This window comes from Diplotaxodon limnothrissa, linkage group LG7 (assembly GCF_057381915.1).
Source record: "Diplotaxodon limnothrissa isolate DT_005_m linkage group LG7, D_limnothrissa_male_GT1.1, whole genome shotgun sequence".
Lineage (NCBI taxonomy): Eukaryota > Metazoa > Chordata > Actinopteri > Cichliformes > Cichlidae > Diplotaxodon > Diplotaxodon limnothrissa.
In genome coordinates, this window is record NC_140602.1 from 29,869,848 (window position 1) to 29,890,340 (window position 20,493).

The 20,493-nt window shown below is 39.4% G+C and overlaps 1 pseudogene; it reads right to left on the reverse strand.

The window, feature by feature from the left end:
• Positions 1 to 867: 867 nt before the first annotated feature.
• LOC146628492 (uncharacterized) lies at positions 868 to 12,313 on the reverse strand (annotated as a pseudogene).
• Positions 12,314 to 20,493: the final 8,180 nt, after the last annotated feature.

Consider the following 20,493-nt stretch of genomic DNA (forward strand, 5'->3'; position numbering starts at 1 on the left):
ACAAAATTTAAACATTGGAAATAACTTTCCGAGTTTCAACAAAGTGACATTGTAAATCACTTAAATCACTGTATGTAATGCAATTACAGAAAATATTTAAGTGACACAAAAAGGTAAAAACGATTTAGTCCCCAGTTACAAAAATCTGATTCAGAATTTTAAGTTTTCTATTATATAATAAATTTTACAATAAAAAATGCGTATAGCAAATCTCAAAATATTCTTAATTAAATGCTAAGACCAAAAATCCAGTACTTAACTTGAGTACAGGTGACAACCTTAGAACCTTTTCACATTTGTTTGCACATACACTTTAACATTTATAACACTCAAGATCTTTGACCTGCAATGGAAACCTGGTACACGAGAACTAATATGAAGTGTAAATACAAAATAAATTGTGTTGCTTTAACAACTTGAACAAAAGCCTTCAATGAGGCAAAGCTTAAACAGGGAAACAACACTGCATAATGCAACATTAAATGGTGTGTAAAATAAAATGTAAACATCTGAAACAACTTTCCAGTTTCAACTAAGTGACAGTGCAGTGTAGTACAGTTGTAGGTCTGCAATGGCTACAGTCTGCAGAATTACCACAGCAACTCAAACTAAAGAAAATGTTGTGAAACAAGAAAATATATCCATCTGGGTAATTTTGTCCCCAGTTCAAAAAACTCAGTTTCTGAATTATGTTTTCTTTTCCACAATCAAAAAAAAAAAAAAAAAAAAAAAGCATTCAGTAAATCTCTTAAATATTAAAAGCTATGACAAAATATTTACAAACAAGGATCAACATATATACAATTTATAAACTTTTAAACAGTGAAACAGAGCACTTATTTTGGGGGACATTTTGATCTAGAAGAGTCATTGCGTCTCCTTTTGGCAGAGTTTGTTCTTCAGCACTTGTATTTTGTTAGACAGTTTTTTGTCTTCCAGTCCCATGAGCACCTTCTGGAAGAACTCAAATGTGTAGCGAAGTGGCTTTGGGTAACTCAGATTGAGGCAGTAAATTAGCCCAAACAAAAGTGCACACCCGCTCGCCACATCGTGAAGATCCTGCAAGACGGTGCATCTCTCGATAATGATGCCAACATCTTCAAGGGAGTCATCAGGCTGTGCTCCTTCATGGATTATTTTATAAACACCCAAATCCATCCTCTCGAGCTCTTCAGCTTCCATCACGTTGAAAGCCTGAAAAGGACAGAAATATTTTAAATCAGTTGTATTTTGGTCATCGCATCATCTATCTATTCACTCCATTTTAGTTAAAATGGTCCACACTACCCTAATTACACATATCCCTGAATGAGACTGAGGAGAACAGACCAAAGAAAAATGTGGATTTAAGACTATCAAATAAAGACCAAGAAGAAGATACATGAAACATGGACAGAGGGCAGAAGGAGTATGCATTAATAATATTATCAATATTCTGCTGACCAGGGTCATTTTCTTTAGTTTCGCATAAAACAATGTAAGTGAATGGAAACAAAATCCTAGTATTTCCCATGCACTTTATTGTTGTAAGCTAATTTAAAGAAAACTGATTGCTGCCAGATCAGGAGAATGCCTGGGGCCTGTTTAGAAAATACATTTTTCAACTTACAAAACTCTGGGAATTATGACAGTCAAAATTTTACTGAGGGGTGGAATATCCCTTTAAAAATAAACTTACCATGTACTCTTTGATGAGATTTTCAGGGTTCTCATTCAGGTATATAATCACAGCTTTAAGGATGCATTCACGCTTCACTTCGATTCGGGAACTCTAAACAAAACAACACATGCAGCGCAATTACTTTTTTGAAGTTTTTAGAGACCCCCACAGAACTTAAGTCAATTTTTATTGTTGTTTAACCAATTCATAATTGTTTCTAAGTAAATTTTAAACATGCTTTTTGCAAGCAAGTAGTATTTTGTGTTAGAGAATGAGAAGCTTACCAATTCATACCCATAAAGATTATAAGTTATGAGTCCAATTACACTGATTGCGATACATTGGGTCGTGGAAAATGCAGCTTTAGTGTGGTGTACCACCCGAAAGAAGGAAGAAAAGTGTTGTTGCATAGGAGTGCTGTTCAAAGGAATCAAAAACATTTTGATAGAGATTTCCAAAAATTAATGACAAAAACTACACACTGTCACGTTAATATGAGGTATGCGGGCTACCACCACATTTGCAGTATTTATACCAAGAGTGAAAAAAAATAATCTATTGTGTCACTGAGTTGTGGCGAAATGTGAAATGTTGTCTGCCTTTGTCTTTTCTCAGTGTAGCTAATTATTCCTTTGGACAATTAATGAGTAACAAAAAAAAGAAAAGAAAAAAGCTACAATGCCAGCAGCGGCACTTATGGCCTCTAGGGGCATGAGTTACTTAGTTCTGCTTTGTGTCAGGACCAAATCCAGAATATAAGCCAAAAGCGAGATGAAAAGTATAACGCAGGAGAGAACAAGCATGAAATGACCCAAGAAAGTTAAAAATACAGGTTAATAACCAGACCTGAGATCAACCTGCAACTAATCTATTAGTTACAGAACATTTTAACAAGACAGAATACCTGTGAAATTGCAGACAACGCTGCTGTGATCCGCCGCGCTGTTTCCCCTCCTTTTTTTTCATAGAATCTTCATCAACTGGTCAGAGTACTGGTCAAGACTGCTCATGAATGTGGACAGCAGTGGAACTGTGGTGATTCGGGTGAACTCCGCATTGATCTACAAAGTTCAAAAATAAATTTTTTAAATAGTTCAGCTCAAAACGGGACTAAATCCAGACCAAACCTGATCTAATCCCAGACAAAAAGTTCTGGTGCTGTCCAGGTTTGATTTAAAGAAAAAAAAAAAAGGGGGGGGGGGGGGGGGAATTGGTTAATCAGATGGGAATGTGCAAAATCAATTACGATTACAAAAAAGGAAAAAAAAAGATTTTTAAATCGACATAAGTTATTCCGGATGAGAAAGGAGGAGGGTTGGGCGTGGGGCTAGCAACCCCACCCTGTAAAAACTCCAAATGCTACGGAAACAGCAAGTGAACCTCAGTATCGACTGAATCAGGGCGAAGATGATCGGTAACCCTTAATGACGGCAGTGGAGAAAAGCCCTCGGGTCGTCCACTGCCCGATGCGTCGACCAATTTTCGACCCAAAAGAAACAACACACAAACATCAAGAACACAAAAACATCAAGAACAGAAAAACATCAAGAAAACAAAAACACCAAGAACAGACAAACATCAAAAACACAAAAGCACCAAGAACATAAAAAAACATCAAGAAAACACAAACATCAAGAAGACAAAAACATAAAGAACACAAAAACACCAAGAACACAAAAACACGAAGAACAAAAAAAACATCAAGAACACACAAACATCAAGAACACAAAAACATAAAGAACACACAAACACCAAGAACACAAAAACACCAAGAACATAAAAAAAATCAAGAACACATAAGCATCAAGAACACAAAAACACCAAGGGCACACGAACACCAAGAACACAAACACACCAAGAACACAAAAAACATCAAGAAAACACAAACATCAAGAACACAAAAACATAAAGAACACAAAAACACCAAGAACACAAAAACACCAAGAACACAAAATAGTAATAGTAATAGTAATAAATCACATAGCAATAGTACAATAGTACACCCAAGTAGTTGTAAAAAGCATGATAATATATTAAGTTATCGAAAGTATTAAGAATACGTTACTCTCATTCAGTAACGTAACGGAATACGTTACAAAATACATTTTGGGGCATGCATTCTGTAATCTGAAGAAAAAACACCAAGAACACAAAAAACATCAAGAACACAAACACACCAAGAACACACAAACACCAAGAACACACAAACATCAAGAACACAAAAACATCAAGAACACACAAGCATCAAGAACACAAACACACCAAGAACACAAACATCAAGAACACAAACACACCAAGAACACAAAAAAACATCAAGAAAACACAAACATCAAGAACACAAAAACATAAAGAACACAAAAACACCAAGAACACAAAAACACCAAGAACACAAAAAACATCAAGAACACACAAACACACCATGAACACACGAACATCAAAAACACACAAACATCAAGAACACAAAAACACGAAGAACACAAAAAACATCAAGAACACAAACACCCAGACCACAAAAAATAAAGAACACAAATACACGAAGAACAAAAAAAACATCAAGAACACACAAACATCAACAGCATAAAAAAAAGAACACAAAGACATCAAGAACACACAAACACCAAGAACACAAAACACCAAGAACACAAAAACACCAAGAACACAAAAAACATCAAGAACACACAAACACCAAGAACACAAAAAACATCAAGAACACACAAATATCTTACTTACTTACTACTTAGACTTAGTTCCTCCTACGCCGGGCGGCGCATCGGGCAGCTAGTGATCTCCATCAATGTCGGTCAGCAGCGACTGTTTCAGCTTCGTCACAGGCAATGTCGACAGTTCTCAGATCGTCCATAAATGTTCGACGCCATTGCCGGTCCCAAGCCCGGATGAGAAAGGAGGAGGGTTGGGCGTGGGGCTAGCAACCCCACCCTGTAAAAACTCCAAATGCTACGGAAACAGCAAGTGAACCTCAGTATCGACTGAATCAGGGCGAAGATGATCAGTAACCCTTAATGACGGCAGTGGAGAAAAGCCCTCGGGTCGTCCACTGCCCGATGCGTCGACCAATTTTCGACCCAAAAGAAACAACACACAAACATCAAGAACACAAAAACATCAAGAACAGAAAAACATCAAGAAAACAAAAGCATAAAGAACACAAAAACACCAAGAACAGACAAACATAAAAAACACAAAAGCACCAAGAACATAAAAAAACATCAAGAAAACACAAACATCAAGAAGACAAAAACATAAAGAACACAAAAACACCAAGAACACAAAAACACGAAGAACAAAAAAAACATCAAGAACACAAACATCAAGAACACAAAAACATAAAGAACACAAAAACACCAAGAACACAAAAACACCAAGAACATAAAAAAATCAAGAACACATAAGCATCAAGAACACAAAAACACCAAGGGCACAAAAAAAATCAAGATCACAAAAACACCAAAAACACACAAACATCAAGACCACAAAAAACATTTACAACACACAAACACCAAGAACATAAAAACACCAAGAACACATAAACACCAAGAACACACAAAAACCAAGAACACAAAAACACCAAGAACACAAAAAGCATCAAGATCACAAAAACACCAAGAACACAAAAAACATCAAGAACACACAAACACCAAGAACACAAAAACATCAAGAACGCACAAACACCAAGAACACAAAAACACAAAGAACACACAAACACCAAGAACACATGAAAACCAAGAACACACAAACACCAAGAACAAAAAAAACCATCAAGAACACACAAACACCAAGAACAAAAAAAAACATCAAGAACACACAAACACCAAGAACAAAAAAACATCAAGAACACACAAACATCAAGAACACACAAACACCAAGAACACAAAAAACATCAAGTACACAAAAACTCCAAGAACACACGAACACCAAGAAGAATTGAACACCAAGAACACACAAACACCAAGAACAAAAAAACCCACCAAGAACACAAAAACATCAAGAAAACACAAACACCAAGATCACAAAAACATGAAGAACACACAAACATGAAGAACAAACAAACACCAACAACACACGAACACCAAGAACACAAAAAACATCAAGAACACAAAAACACCAAGAACACACAAACACCAAGAACACAAAAAACATCAAGACCATGAAGACCTTCAGTAATAGTAATAAATCACACAGCAATAGTACTATAGTACACCCATGTAGTTGTAAAAAGCATGATAATATCTTAAGTAATCCAAAGTATTCAGACTACGTTACTCTCATTCAGTAACGTAACGGAATACGTTACAAAATACATTTTGGGGCATGCATTCTGTAATCTGAAGAACACACATATACCAAGAACACAAAAACACCAAGAACACACAAATATCAAGAACACAAACACACCATGAACACACAAAAACCAAGAACACATGAACACCAAAAACACAAAAACATCAAGAACACACAAACATCAAGAACATCAAGAACACAACACACCAAGAACACACAAACACCAAGAACCCACAAACATCAAGAACACAAAAACACCAAGAACACAAAAAAACATCAAAAACAAACACACAGACCACAAAAAATCAAGAACACAAAAACACCAAGAACACAAAAACACCAAGAACACACAAACATCAAGAACACAAACACACCATGAACACAAAAACATCAAGAACACACGAACATCACAAACACAAAAACATCAAGGACACAAAAAACATCAAGAACACAAACACACCAAGAACACAAAATCACCAAGAACACAAAAACATAAAGAACACACAAACACCAACAACACACAAACACCAACAACACACAAACACCAACAACACAAAAAACATCAAGAAAACACCAACACCAAGAACACATAAACACCAAGAACACACAAACACCAAGAACACACAAACATCAAGAACACAAAAACACCAAGAACACAAAAACACCAAGAACACAAAAACATCAAGAACATACAAACACCAAGAACACACAAACATCAAGAACACAAAAAACCTCAAGACCATGAAGACCTTCAGTAATAGTGATAAATCACACAGCAATACTACAATAGTACACCCATGTAGTTGTAAAAAGCATGATAATATCTTAAGTAATCCAAAGTATTCAGAATACGTTACTCTCATTCAGTAACGTAACGGAATACGTTACAAAATACATTTTGGGGCATGCATTCTGTAATCTGAAGAACACACATACACCAAGAACACAAAAACACCAATAACACAAACACACCAAGGACACACAAACATCAAGAACACAAACACACCAAGAACACACAAACACCAAGAACACAAAAAACATCAAGAACACAAAAACACCAAGAACACAAAAAACACCAAGAACACACAAATACCAAGAACAAAAAAACCCACCAAGAACACAAAAACATCAAGAAAACACAAACACCAAGATCACAAAAACATGAAGAACACACAAACATGAAGAACAAACAAACACCAACAACACACGAACACCAAGAACACAAAAAACATCAAGAACACAAAAACACCAAGAACACAAAAACACCAAGAACACAAAAACATCAAGAACACAAAAACATCAAGAACACAAAAAACATCAAGACCATGAAGACCTTCAGTAATAGTAATAAATCACACAGCAATAGTACAATAGTACACCCATGTAGTTGTAAAAAGCATGATAATATCTTAAGCAATCCAAAGTATTCAGACTACGTTACTCTCATTCAGTAACGTAACGGAATACGTTACAAAATACATTTTGGGGCATGCATTCTGTAATCTGAAGAACACACATACACCAAGAACACAAAAACACCAAGAACACAAAAACACCAAGACCACACAAACATCAAGAACACAAACACACCATGAACACACAAAAACCAAGAACACATGAACACCAAAAACACAAAAACATCTAGAACACACAAACATCAAGAACATCAAGAACACAAACACACCAAGAACACACAAACACCAAGAACACAAAAACATCAAGAACACACAAACACCAAGAACACAAAAACATCATGAACACAAAAACACCAAGAACACACGAACATCAAGAACACAAACACACCATGAACACAAAAAAACATCAAAAACAAACACCCAGACCACAAAAAATCAAGAACACAAAAACACCAAGAATACAAAAACACCAAGAACACACAAACATCAAGAACACAAACACACCATAAACACAAAAACATCAAGAACACACGAACATCACAAACACAAAAACATCAAGAACACAAAAACGAAGAACACAAAAAACATCAAGAACACAAACACACCAAGAACACAAAATCACCAAGAACACAAAAACACTAAGAACAAAAAAAACATCAAGAACACACGAAAAGCAAGAACACATGAACACCAAGAACACAAAAACACCAAGACCAAAAAAAACACCAAGAACACAAAAACATAAAGAACACACAAACACCAACAACACACAAACACTAAGAACACAAAAAACATCAAAAACACACAAACACCAAGAACACAAAAACATCATGAACACAAAAACACCAAGAACACACGAACACCAAGAACAAAAAAAAACCATCAAGAACACACAAACACCAAGAACACACAAACATCAAGAACACACAAACACCAAGAACACACAAACATGAAGAACACAAAAACACCAAGAACACACAAACATCAAGAACACACAAACATCAAGAACACAAATACATCAAGACCATGAAGACCTTCAGTAATAGTAATAAATCACACAGCAATCGTACAATAGTACACCACACAACACACAAACACTAGTGATGGGATTTCCGGCTCTTTTTAGAGAACCAGCTCTTTCGGCTCGGCTCACTAAAAAGAGCCGGCTCTTTCAGCTCCAAACCGGCTCTTCGGGTTGATTTTTTTTTTTTTTGCTTTAATGTATTATTAACAATAATATAAAATTATGCACAAAAGGAATTATTAATTGTAAAAAAAAAGTGGTTTTATTTATCAATGTTTATATATAAATATATGCGGTGGCCCCTAGAGACAAAGTACGTACAATTTCAAAGCATGTACAAACTCCAAAACACATTTCTAGCGGTAACTGAACTTCCAAAACAGAGCTACCTAGATCACTTAAATTACACAATTGAAAGCATATGTGTATTGCTTGTGTATTTATACACAAGCACTCATATATATTCAAATAATTAAAAAAAAAAAGTTCATTTACCTGTTACTACCACACACAAAATCTGGTCGTTGGTACTTGCTGGCTTGTGTAGCCACTAGGTAACAAAAGCTCAACACTCCGCCTAGCAACCTGGAGCACTTCTGTTGTGTTTTGTACATGTTTTGAGTTTTTATGTGCTTCTGAGTTTTTACGTGTTTTGGAGTTTGTACGTGCTTCAGAGTTCGAATGTGTTTGTACGTGCTTTGTCTCTTGGGGCCACTGTAAACATACTTTTATTTATTCACTCCGCATAAAATGTAATAAATAAATCATATTGTGGCATGCAGAGGAATCTTAACAAAGAAGCTCACAGAGAGAGATTGAACTTGTTATTCAACCCCAAGCTCGTAGGGGGAGCGCTTTATTAAAACACTTGCCGGTGCTACAATGTGCCTCAAGGTTCAACAACAGCACAACAGAAGTCACTCATGGTACAGCACTCTCTCTACAAAACAACAACTGTCAGTGGCTCTGCACCACAGCGTAAACACAACATTCAAGATAACAGTTAAAAGTAACGTAACCATAAACAATAAAACAAGAACATTTAAACAGCAGCACATGTCCCAAGGCCATTACATCCTCACCTGATCTAGTCCCCCATTAGATCCCCCCCCCCGCAGTTACCCTGTACCACATATCTAGCCCCTTCTGAAGAAGAGCAATTTGGATTGTAATGATTTTAATAACTACAGACCTGTATCCAACTTACCATTTTTAAGTAAAGTCTTAGAAAAACTTGTTTTTACTCAGATTACTGATTTTCTCAATGATAGACAGATCCTGGAGATATTCCAGTCTGGATTTAGGGTGAACCACAGCACAGAGACTGCTCTCCTAAAGGTTTTAAATGATCTTAGATGTAACTGGGACGCCCAAAAGCTCTCAGTCCTGGTGCTACTGGATCTAAGCGCAGCCTTTGATACAGTAGACCACGCTATTCTTTTAAACAGACTAAAACACATGGTGGGCCTCTCTGGTGCTGTACACAACTGGTTCACTTCCTATCTCTCTGACAGAACTTTTATGGTGAGTATGGATACATGCTCCTCTAAGATCCATGAAATGACATGTGGTGTGCCTCAAGGGTCGGTTCTAGGCCCTGTACTTTTTAATTTGTATATGTTGCCTCTCGGCAGTGTCATCAGGAGGCATGGAGTGAACTTCCACAGTTACGCTGATGACATGCAGCTGTACATCTCCGTGTCTCCTGATGACACCAGACCAATGGATGCCCTTTTTAACTGTATCTTGGATATAAGATCTTTGATGGCAGAAAACTTTTTACAGCTTAACCAGGACAAGACTGAAGTTTTAATTGTCGGTCCTGAGGCTCAGAGAGAGAAACTCTTGTCTAAATTAGAGGCATTTTCACTATGTCCTTCGCTACAAGTGAAAAACCTGGGTGTTATTTTTGACTCTGAGCTTGGTTTTATCCCACATGTTAAACATGTAACCAAAATTGGATTTTATCATCTAAAAAATATAGCCAGAGTCCGCCCTATTCTCTCTCGGGCCAACACGGAGATGCTGATGCATGCTTTTATTACCAGTCGCATTGATTACTGTAATGCCCTGCTCTCTGGTCTTCCTAAGAAGAATATTTCAACTTTACAACTCTTGCAAAACTCGGCAGCTCGTGTGCTGACGAAGACCAGAGGGCGGGCCCACATTACACCGGTTTTAGAATCGCTGCACTGGCTCCCCGTGTGTTTCAGGATCGATTTTAAAGTTCTTTTATTGGTTTTTAAATGTCTTAATGGTCTTGGGCCTTCTTATCTCTCAGATCTGCTTTTACCATACGGACCCTGAGGTCCTCTGGCACTGGCCTTTTGATTGTCCCTAAAGTCAGGACACATACTCACGGAGAGGCAGCTTTTCAGTGGTATGGTCCTCGTCTGTGGAACAGCCTGCCGGAGGAGCTCAGGGCCGCAGAGAACGTACATGTTTTTAAGAACAGGCTCAAGACCCACCTTTTTAATTTAGCTTTTACTTAGCGTTTATTTATTTTTTATGCTTATTTATTCTATCCTGTTATTCTATTATTAATTTAGGATTTACCTAATATTTTTTGATTTTATTCTTATTCATTTTTTAATCTTCTTACTCTATTTATATTTATATTTATATTGTATCCTGTTCTTATTTATTTTATCATTTTACCCTGTATATATCGTATTGCGTCATATCTCCAGTGTTTCCTCGGAGGGCGCTCTCTGCACCGGGGCTGTTATTGACCGTGGCTGCTGGTCTCTGGGGTCCTCTCAGCCTGGTTGGGGGGCTCCTTGGCCTCCCTCCTGCTGTGTGCCCAGCCCGGAGGCTGCGGTCTGTGACCGGCTCCCGGTGCAGACGGCTCTCTGTTATAATGTTTCCTCACTTGGCTCATGCGAGCCCAGCCCAATTTTTACTCTTTAAGTGTGCGCGTGTGTGTATGTGTGTGTGGGTGGGGGTGGGGGGATATATGTGTATTGAGAGTGTGGGGAGTGAGTTGGAGGGTGGGGTGGGCTGCTTTTAACTATGTAAAGCACTTTGTGCTACATTTTTTCTGTATGAAAAGTGCTTTATAAATAAAGATTGATTGATTGATTGATTGATTGATAATGGGAGAGAACTAGCTGCTCCCCAACACGCCACAATATAATACAAAAACCAACTATTCAACACAACTTTTAACTATTTAAATTTTCAGCTTTTTCCTTTTAAACAAATTTAAAGTGAAACAACACAAAACACTGCAAACCACAATGCAATTAAATATAAATTAAAATATGAAAACAAAAAGAAGATGCATATTCTCTGTCATATGGGCCTGCATGAATAAACTTTCTGAATCCTTTATCATCTGCAACTGAAAATAGTTGTGGATGATTACTATACCTTTCTAATGTGACGTTGTTTCCCTGGCTCTCTTTCTCTGTCTCTCCCTCCCGCTCTGTTCCTGCGCTACTGCAAGTGTAACTACCGCCCTTCCCCCCTCTTCCCAGCGCAAAACACAAGGGTCGCGTGCAGAGTGAAGCGGAAAAAAAGTGCGAGAGAGAGAGAGGGTGAGAGAAAGAAAAAAAACCCCACGGTTCGCGATAAGGAGCCGGCTCGCGTTGTTCACGTCAAAGATCCGGCTCTAAGAGCCATTTTGTTCGCGACCGACACATCACTAACAAACCCAAAGGATACAGAGATACACCGAGCAGGACTTCTGGTAAATCTGTCAGTGGTAAATAATATTATTATTATTTACCACTATTATTATTTACCACTGGTAAATATTAATATAATATTATCTAAATAATTTTGTTTAGATAATAGAGAGATGCTATTTTGGTCGTCCCTGGTTCATGCTCCGCAGAGTGACTGACTAACCTTCAACAGAGTCCCTTTGAAAGACACAGATACGATTCTTCTGATCCAGCGCTGAGCGCACATGTTAAACTCAAATGACCGCGTGTGAGTGTGTGTGTGTGTGTGTGTGTGTGTGTGTGCACTGATCCCTGTGAGTTCACAGCTTGGGCTGCTATGAACACTCACTTGATCAGTTTTTTTACTCTTGGATCGATCTGATGTCTGCATATGGTCACAGAAATGGCTGTGTTTGGAATACAGCACCCATTTCACTAGTCTCACTGGTCGTGTCACGGACAAACAACCTGCTGCTTAACACCGAGAAGACCAAGGAGCTCATCGTGGACTACAGGAGGAATGCTGACCCACATCCACCCATCCACATTAAGGGGACGGCTGTGGAGCGTGTGAGCAGCTTCAAGTTCCTGGGAGTCCACATCTCCGAGGATCTCACCTAGACGACCAACTGCTCCAAGCTGGTCAAGAAGGCTCACCAGCGCCTCTTCTTCTTGAGGACTCTGAGGAAGAACCACCTGTCCTCAGACATCCTGGTGAACTTCTATCGCTGCACCATCGAGAGCATCCTGACCAACTGTATAACAGTCTGGTACGGGAACTGCTTTGCCTCGGACCGGAAGGCGTTGCAGAGGGTCGTGAAAACTGCCCAGCGCATCGCCGGAGCACCACTTCCTGCCATAAAAGACATCTACAGGAAGCGGTGTCTGAAAAGGGCTGGGAAAATCATCAAAGACCCCAGTCACCCATCACATGGACTCTTTACCCTCCTTCCCTCTGGGAGGCGCCACAGGAGCCTCCGGACTAAGACCACCAGCTTCTTCCCCACAGCTGTCAGACTCCTGAACTCTGCCTCCTGACATCTGACCCACGTTAAACTCATGGACTGAACATACACACACCCACAATGGACAACTGTACCCTCAAACACACAATAATAACATGGACTGAACCACCACTCACAACCACTAGCACTTTATACAGCCTCTGTAGAAACTATCTACACCCTCACTTATCTTAACTGCACTACTGTATAGCTCTGTGTAAATAATCATTCTGTACATTCGATAATCTTTAATCCTACAACTGTTTACAACTTGCATAGTTCCCATTTCTGTATAGCTGTATATCTCAGATTCTGTAAAGTTATTTATTTCATATTCTGTATAGTTTTTCATATTTATATCCTGTTCATAGCCTGTACATAGCTTGTACTCACTACAGCCTGTACATACTTATAGTTATAGAATATTCACAACATACTTCATACCGTGTACATTATAACGTACCATAATAGACCCATTTCTGTAATATACTTACATATCTATACCATTGCTAATATATATTGTAATATATCTATATCACTAAAGCACTTCTGGATGGATGCAAACTGCATTTCATTGCCCTGTACCTGTGCATGTGCAATGACAATAAAGTTGAATTCTATTCTATTCTATTCTATTCTCTTCTATTCTAAACAGTGACATCACCACAATCCTGGCAATTTTATTTATAAAGCACATTAACTCAATGTGCTTAAGACATAAAACCATTAAAAACAGGCTTATACTTGAACAGTCATTCAGTGTAAGCCTGCGGGACCACTGAGCTGAAAGCGCACTCTGATCTGATTCTACATCAGTTCAAAGAGGTCTAATGGGGTTAAAGATGCCCAGTTAGACCAAACAGTCGACGGCCTTCAGCTTCCCATTGCTGTTTTATTTGCAAAACTGAGTTATATGTTTTAACCAACAGGGTCTAAGTCACAGAGTAAACATCATGGTGCATTCATTAAGACTTCAAACTAATTAACCCACAGGCTTCTGTCCAAGATTCAACAAGTTTATTGTCATATACACTGCGTGTGTCCAATCACATTTCCTTGAGCAGTCTCCCCCTGCTGGCCATTACAGAGAATATAGATTTAATATAAATTTAATACATAGAGACTTAAATAATTAGATCTTTCAGAGGCAGTCCTGGAATGTCGTCCTGTACTGGTGCAGCTCCTTTAACTTGATGGTCGTCTCCAGGTGTTGGAAGAAGCTGCAGGCAGGTAAACCTGGTGCATCGTTCAGGTGAAAGCGTTCAGGTTTGCGTGGGCAAGAAACAAACCTCTGTTTTCAGTCTGAGGCTGGCAGAGTTCATTCTGTTTCCTTTGAGTGTTTTCCCTCAGATGCCCTAGGATGTTACAGTAGAAGAATGCACTGACAGTCTCACCCTGGGAGACAAATAAACACTGCACAACACAATGAATGTAAAGAAAAAGAATAATAGAAGACGAGCACTGCAGTCTCAGTCCTCACCTCACCTGCTGCCTTCAGGTTTGGAAGCACTGAAAACTATTAGGTCCCAGCTGGAGATCAGCAGCAGCCACCAGCCGGCATCTCGCCCTCGTAGGTGGGTCCAACTCCAACTGAAAACAGTGTGCTAATACATGAAACTGATTGTGTTCATAGTCAACGCATACTTCACTGAAAGGGTCACTGGAACTATTTTATCTGCTTTATGTTTCAGACTGAAGCTCTGAGAGTGACACTCTCTGTATGTGACCCACATGTTACCTTCAGCTTGTCTCTTTCTTTCTGACTTGTTTGGCAGGCCTGACGTGGTAACAAACACCCAGAGCCAAAAACACAAAACAGAGTGACACCCCAATACTTCAGCGAGATATGAATCAATATGGATGGAGACAGCCCAAATCTGGCTCCAGCCCTTCCCCGGGCTTACAGGCACCGATACAAGAACACAAAATCAATACTCACTCTGAAGCTCTTTCAGAGGAATCTCATCTGCCAGTAACAAGCCTCCAGTCTACTGCTCGACACTCAGTTATCCTTCTATTAAGACATTGTTTAAATCAAGTTTAATGCATAATAAGGGTCTTTGTAGCAGCTGTAACAAGCTCGTATAATCAGCGAACAAAGACTGGAAATACTGTTAAAGGAAAATGTGAAGACAGAAACTCGAATTTGCCCTCAGCTAAACGGAATATCCTGAAACAAAGAATAGTTTTACACTCTGAGAAAAACAACACCGATATACATCAGCTACAGATACATCAGAGCCAGCAGCAAGTCCCAGAGTTACCCACAGAAACAAGCTGGCCAACCCTGCAGTTTCTCTACCGTCCAGCAGAGGCAGCAGTGAGTCAGTTCCCATAGACTCCCATGTTAAAACTTTCCAGCAGAAATAAACGTGTTTACAGCCAATTAGCTCAGTTGTACAGCGGTCCTTCTTCAAACTGAGGCTTTTATCTAAGGTGAGATCATTTTTATCTTTTAAAAACTTCGAACGGGCGATTCATGCTTTTATTATATCCCAGCGGGACTATTCTAACTCCTTATATGCTGGAGTTAGCCAGACCTTCCTGGCAAGGCTGCAGTTGGTCCAGAATGCTGCAGCTCGTCTTCTGACACGTACTAAAGGATGTGAACACATTTCCCCGGTGCTCGCCTCTCTTCATTGGCTCCCTGTCCACTTCAGAATTAACTTTAAAATTATATTGTTGACCTACAAAGCCCTGAATGGACAGGCTCCCGGGTATTTGTTTGACCTCTTGCAGACTTATACCCCCTTTAGATCTCTTAGATCAAGTGATCTTTTGCTTTTAGCTGTACCAAGGTCGAGGCTGGTTCATAGAGGCGATCGAGCATTTGCAGTCGTAGCGCCTAAGCTGTGGAATAATTTACCCCTATACATCAGACAGGCTCCCACTGTCAATCTTTTTAAATCTTATCTTAAAACGCATTTTTATTTACTGTCTTTTAATACAGCATGAGAGTTATTTATTATTTTATTAGGTATGTTGTATTCTTGTACAGTTTTTTTATTATGTATGTTGTATTCTTGTACAGCACTTTGGTCAACGCTCCTGTTGTAATTAAATGTGCTATATAAATAATTAAACCATTAAACCATTACAGCCTGATACACAAACTGTTTGGTCTCTGTGGACAATTTGCTTGTTTATAACAACATGTGTTTATAACTCACCTGTTTAAACTATATTAAGCTATTCTCTGCTAGTCTTCACCCCAGCTAACTGGAGTCCCTGAACTGGACCTCTGGACCATATTTGTGCTGTTGGAGCTTTTTTGAGCATTTTTAATGATATCATCTGACCAATAATATGGCTGCTGTGAGGTTGATGTACTAACAGACGTCCAAGAAGGCTGAGCTTCAGTTTTGGTGTTAGAAATTCTCTGTGATCATGGCAGTCATGAAGCTACAATCTAGGCGTCAGTGGGTAATGGTCTAGCGACTATGCCAGTCTTGATCTGAAGTTTACAGCTAGGTTTTTTTGTCTTTTAAAGCAAATGTTAATTCAAAAGTCAATGAATGGCGAGTCCACATCCAGAAGCAAAAGAAAGCCTGCATGTGCAAAAGGAATATTCCAATATTCCAAACCGGCTCTGAATCCAACCAATCTGCTGAGTGACATTTCACATTGTATTTGGGACTTTGATGTGGACGGTTTACGTCAGATGGTTGTTGTAGGTCAGACTCCTGCCGACCCAACTGGTTTGATCCCTGCATTCTTCTGCTGGAGTAAATAAGACGTTCAGTAAAATCCTTCAGTGCCGATGATTAGCCTGTTAGCACCATCTGAAACATCTCTTTGTGATAAATGTGACAAAATGTCAGATGCTTTCTGCCCGTAAAGGTCAGAGTCAAGCTGTTTGAACTGGTTCTTGACAGGTTTAGGACGGTTTAGTTTAGGCCAGGTCTAACACACTTTAGAAGCTTGTCAAAACCAGCTGTTGACCTATACACACGCACACACACACACACACACACACACACACACACACACACACACACACACACACACACACACACGTGTATATGTACAGGGTGGGCCATTTATATGGATACACCGTAATAACATGGGAATGGTTGGTGATATTAAAGTCCTGTTTGTGGCACATTAGTATATGTGAGGGGACAAACTCCTCAAGATGGGTGGTGACCATGGTGGCCATTTAGAAGTCGGCCATCTTGGATACAACTTTTGTTTTTTCAATAGGAAGAGGGCCATGTGACACATCAAACTTATTGGTAATGTCACAAGAAAAACAATGGTGTGCTTGGTTTCAACGTAACTTCATTCTTTCATGAGTTATTTACAGGTTTCTCCTTGTTCACATGTCGAAGAGGTTAACACGTGAGGAGCGGATCGAAATTGTGTTGATATCTCGTGAACGCAGTAAACAGGTCATTGCAGCAGATTTCAATGCAAGACACCCTACGAGACCACCCATCTCCCATGCTACAGTTAGCAAACTGTGTCGTGAAACTGGTTCAGTGTTGGATTTGCCAAAATGTGGACACAAGAAAACTGTCACTAATGAAGAAACATCAGTGGCTGTCCTAGCTTCATTCAGCAAGAGCCCACAGTGTAGCACTCGCCGCATGTCACTGGAGAGTGGCATTAGTCGAACATCCCTTCGGCGGATATTAGCTACTCACAAATGGCACCCTTACAAACTCCAGCTGCTGCAGCATCTCAACGAGGATGACCCAGATCGGCGCACAGAATTTGCAGAATGGGCAAAACAAAAATTGGAACAGGACCCTCAGTTCACGCAGAAGATTTTGTTCAGTGATGAGGCAAACTTTTATGTGAATGGTGAAGTTAACAAACAAAACCACTGCTATTGGTCTGACACTAACCCACATTGGATGGATCCCTCCAAGACTGTTGGAACAACAAAAGTGATGGTTTGGTGTGGTATATGGGGTACAACGATAGTGGGTCCATTCTTCATCAATGGAAACCTCAAGGCCACTGGATATTTGAAATTGCTACATGATGATGTGTTTCCCTCTTTATGCACTGAAGCTGGCACGTTCCCTGAGTTTTTCCAGCAAGATGGTGCACCACCACATTATGGGTGCCAGGTCCGAGCATTCCTAGATGAACAGTTTTCTGGAAAGGTCGTCGTGGGCCAGTTGAATGGCCCCCAAGGTCTCCCGATCTGACCCCCTTAGACTTTTATTTTTGGGGTCATCTGAAGGCAATTGTCTATGGTGTGAAGATACAAGATGTGCAGCACCTGAAACTACGGATACTGGATGCCTGTGCTGGCATTTCTCCTGCGGTGTTGCTATCAGTGTGTGAAGAGTGGGAGAAGAGGGTTGCATTGACAATCCAACACAATGGGCAGCACATTGAACACATTTTATAAGTGGTCAGAAACTTGTAAATAACACATGAAAGAATAAAGTTACGTTGAAACCAAGCACACCATTGTTTTTCTTGTGACATTACCAATAAGTTTGATGTGTCACATGGCCCTCTTCCTATTGAAAAAACAAAAGTTGTATCCAAGATGGCCGACTTCTAAATGGCCACCATGGTCACCACCCATCTTGAGGAGTTTGTCCCCTCACATATACTAATGTGCCACAAACAGGACTTTAATATCACCAACCATTCCCGTGTTATTACAGTGTATCCATATAAATGGCCCACCCTCTATATCTATCTCTATATATATGCAATTCACACAAAATGACCTGATTGTATTAAAGACAAACAGAAAGAGAGGTTCCACCTCGACAAATGCCGTGTGAAGATTCATATGACGAAGAAGTATTTGATGATATTTCGAGGAAATCAGAGTCCTCAGGTAACAAGAAGAAGCATCCACTGAGTGCATTTCAACTGTTTTGCAGCCATTTCTCTCTGGAAGTGTTACCTGTATTTCTTTCCTGTTTTGTATTAAGATGAGCAGATTTGCGTGAAAACTTTACCAGTGGTGTTGAATGGCCTAACTGATTAATTTTGGGAGGTTTTTTCCATCAAAGGTGTGGTTGGTCGGGGTCAGAGTCATTGTCATCTTTGTTCCACCAACCATTCATGTTCTGTGAAGGCTTCTTATTTCTCTGAGGAGGTCCCATCTTTTAATAGCAGCGGTTTCTCAGACGAGCGTGCAATCGATGGCATGATCTGACTCCGTCTCGGGATCAGTAATTGTGTTCAAATATTTTGCACTTGTCTTTGTCTTTGCTCTCTCTGCAGCTGAAGTGTCCATGTGTAATTTGTCTGTGAATGTCAGCTGCTGTCTGCACTCGTCTCTGAGCAATCTGGCATCTTAAAAAGCTTGGCCTGACAAGTAAATAGCTGAAAATTGCCTCAGACAAGATTTGTTTTGGCTTTTTGTTTTGATTTTTGCAGAAATTACATTCCTTTTAGGAAATGGCAAGAAGATAGCTGCGGGTGAAGTCGGCGGCATGCAAGGCCATCCTCATTTAAACTTTGGACATTTCAGCAGTGCGTCTTTGTCTTTGGCATAATGTCAGCTGTGCAGGATGCACAGACAGAGGTCCGATGATGATGATAACACCTGAGAATATTAACAACATCCCACGGTCCTGCGGACAGTTTATCCTCTGAACTCGGGAGGTTGAGAGGCTGTCAATTCGGAAAAACATTGTTTTCACAATCCATCTGCGAAATGTTAGAGGCATTTATTCTGGACGTGGACCCAAACCTGCTCTATGTTAACACATTTATGTGGAGTTTACCTGCAAAGAGGAACTGTTCTGTTTATTATGATTGTTTTATGTTGTGAATTCAACTGAGTAGATCTGCATGAGTCATACTCAGGTTTTAATTCATGCTTCCTCTTATGCATCGGCCTCAAACGGTCTTTTTCTTTTGCATTTCTAAATATTTGTGGCCAGTGTCTTTCCTGCCACCAGCATGAATCAGTAAGCATGTCACTTGTCCATTTGTGTTTTATTCAGTTTAGGAGACTCAGAAAGGTCAGCTGAGTTTTGTACAAAAAAGAAATTAGAGCTAGATTAGGTCAGATTACTGCAGTTCTTCATTCAGCTGATCCAAACTGCCGCAGCCAGACTTCTTCCTGAAACCTGAAAAAGGAAACAATTAATTTAAGATTTCAATGTTGACTTTTAATCTCCTTTAAGTGCCACTCTGAGCACAGCCCCTGGCTGTAACCACAGGTTCTCAGCTGAGGCTCTGCTGGTCATCCAACAATCTTGGCTGAGAACTAGAGCAGAGCACTCCAGTATCAATAGTATCGATACCAATTGTATGATACTGTAGCAAATGTACGATGATTCAGCTCATAAATCATGAATCATAAATCATACCTAACAAAAGTTAGGTATCAATCTCTTTAATGATCCCACCGAGGAGATTTGAGCTATTTCTATGATGCCCTTCATTTGTTTAATCACACTCTCCTTTAATGTATCTTAATTGTTTTATGTTTGCT